The following is a 2861-nucleotide window of genomic DNA, read 5'->3' as shown; positions in this document are numbered from 1 at the left end:
CCACTCTCTTAAGGCTAGTTTCAGTGGTCCGGACATAATGTTCCTTAACATCAAGCAACCTGAGCATCCTCTGCTCATAGTTGCTTGTGTCAAAGACCACCACTCCACCTCCTTTATCTGCTGGCTTTACGGTAAGGGATCCATCTTCCTTTAGTCTATTTAGAGCTTCTCTCTCAATTTTAGAGACATTATATGTGTGACATTTATTCTCCTTCTCTAGAAGTTTATGGATCCCACTCTCTACAGCGGTCTCAAATGCTTCTATGTTCTTATTTACCATACTGAGTGTAGGTGTAAAATTTGACTTAGGTTTTAGCCCAGAAATATTAATCCGATCTCTGCTCTCCCTGTTCTCAAAAAATCTTTTTAGTCTGAATTTTCTGAAGAAGGATCGCAGATCCTTCTCCAACTGAAATTTGTCTAGGTTGGTCGAAGGAACAAAGCTAAAGCCTCTACTGAGAATCCCTATTTCTACATCGCTAAGGTCTTTGCATGATAGATTGATTACTGGTAATTTACTGGTTTCCAGTATCTTTTGCTCCGGGTGCTTAGATAATCCTGTTGAGGAGGTCCCTGGTTGTAATTCTGCTGAGGGAGTCCCTGATTGTAATTCTGTTGGGGGTGTCCCTGATTGAAGTGCTGTTGTCGGCCTCGATTGAAATGGCCCTGTCCTCGGTGCCCATTGTAATTCTGACCTCTCCTCGGGCGTGGTTCTTAAAAAACACCCAGAACACACCCATTTCTCCCGGGATCAATGCATCCTTCTTCCTCAGAACTAGAGCATGATGAGTTGGAAAAAGACACCTGCTTGTTACCCCCTCTAGAATATATTTGTTTGTTAGCAGGTCGCTCCCAACTCCCATTATATCTATTTTGAAAATAGTTTTCTTGTAGAAAGGGGTAAACTCTCTCTTCTGCATATTGCTCAATATCCTTTTTCAATTTATTGGTCTTTTTATTGAGCAATTATGTACTATATCCTTCTACATCTCTATTTATGTCGACCAATTTCCTTTTAGCCTCTTCCAGAGCAGGACAGTTTTTGAGTTCAGTTTCCAATTTATCAATTTCTTCTTTTTCAAGGATTATTAAACCTTGGGCTGTTTCAATTATTAACAGCATCCAATCTCTGCTGCATCTATTCGAGATCAGTGCCCAAGTTTCAAGAAATTTTCTGTTTTCTGTGAAAACCCCAGGTTCATTACGAACCTGTAAGCCGATGGGAATAGTCCCAGATGTCACATATTCGACTAAAAAGTCTGCATGTGCCTCGGTTCGGATAAGCTTTTTCTTTAAATTCAGTAGCTTACCCCAGTTTTCTCCTTTACCAGAAGCAACAGTAATTCTATTTCCACTTTTAGTGCTTATAATTCGATGTAATTGGTCTTCACTAAACCCAAAGGTTTTAATTTGATCCATAGAAGAATAAATATCTTTCTTTTAACAGTATTTTTACTATCAAGCAGCAAAACTCTCCAGTCCTCACGGACCGTACACAGAATCTCTAATAAAAGAGAGAGGGACCCCAAGACCAAAGGGATAGGGCTCCACAATTTACACAAGTCAGAATATAATTCCCTTTGGGCGAATTACCATAGAAACACAAAATCTTACAAACATACACATATAAACTCAACAATATCAAATCATAACAAGGAAGCAATATAAAAATATTAAAAAAGTAGTGAAAACACTATAATAAAAGTATATCTGCACAGTTTATTAGCATACACTATATTTTGTTAAAAATGGGAAACATATACAAAACGGAACATTATAAAAGAAATAAATCCAACATTCCTATAAAAAAGGAGGTACAAGTAAAGGACTAAATTCCAACAAAAGCTCAGAATTTTCCTTAGTCTGTTTTTCACGTATTACTCCTTGTGCATCAACGCGTTTCGGCGGTTTGTTTAGTGTTTAACCACCTTCATCAGGACAATTACAATAAATGTTTCCCAATGGTTCTGAAATTCAAACAAAACCAATCTTAGTGACATATAATTCAATCTTTGTTTTAAAAAAACATAATGTATACAGGTTTCGACAATCCTAAGTACATATAAAATCCATAACATTGCTTCCATGTTACACTAGACAAACAATACATTCTATTACAACATAACACTAGTTACTATCTCCAGTATATAAAAAAAACAAATCATAAACAGTACATTCACTGATTTTGGTCACATGAGTATATTCCTGGTGCTCACAATGTCTCAGAGGGGCTATACATGTTAGTCATCTATTTATAAGTACCCTACACAGTGCTCCAGTCACTAAACGTACAACATTAAGTCCACATCAATACATTTCTTAGAGAAAATATAGCCAAATAGTATAATTAGGGCCTATTTTGGGCAAGAGAGGCGGCTAACGAGATAAACTGGATATATCACCTACCTCAATTGTTATATATCAATCAAAATAGAGTCAGGGGTACTCTGCCTCCTTCTACGTCTCAAAAGATATCCGTCCAGCGAATTATCTCTTCAAAGTTAAAATAATGTTATCCTATATAGAGTAGATAAACAACTGATTTTAGTGTCTGTAAAAGGTGGTAATTATTATCACACAAAAATATTTTCTAAAGGCATTATTAGTTATCTATATTAGGATTTGTAACACGCAAATATTTTCAAAGGGCATTAGGATACTATTAAGTAGTGGCCTCATTGGTTATCTATACTAGGCTTATGCTGAGCAGTTATATAGGCAGTCCACGCATCGGCCTAAAAGCAACCAGAGTCCAGAAGTAGCTATACTACATCCGTGACTTTTTAAAGAGGACAAAAAAGGGCCAATGGAATTACGATATTCACTCGCCACAACAACGCTCACCTCCTAATGTGTCTTGA

The 2861-nt window shown here is 36.8% G+C and overlaps 1 long non-coding RNA gene across 1 annotated transcript; it reads right to left on the bottom strand.

Moving 5' to 3' along the window:
- Positions 1-1699: 1699 nt before the first annotated feature.
- On the bottom strand, positions 1700-2508 carry LOC144761465 (uncharacterized). Its single transcript, XR_013595734.1, has 2 exons — positions 2407-2508; positions 1700-1967 (listed from the first exon to the last, which is right to left on the bottom strand). It is a non-coding gene; the product is annotated as an uncharacterized LOC144761465 (long non-coding RNA).
- Between the last annotated feature and the right edge of the window lie 353 nt (positions 2509-2861).

The sequence above is a fragment of the Lissotriton helveticus genome, chromosome 6 (assembly GCF_964261635.1).
Source record: "Lissotriton helveticus chromosome 6, aLisHel1.1, whole genome shotgun sequence".
NCBI lineage: Eukaryota > Metazoa > Chordata > Amphibia > Caudata > Salamandridae > Lissotriton > Lissotriton helveticus.
This window is presented reverse-complemented; position numbering and strand designations above follow the sequence as displayed.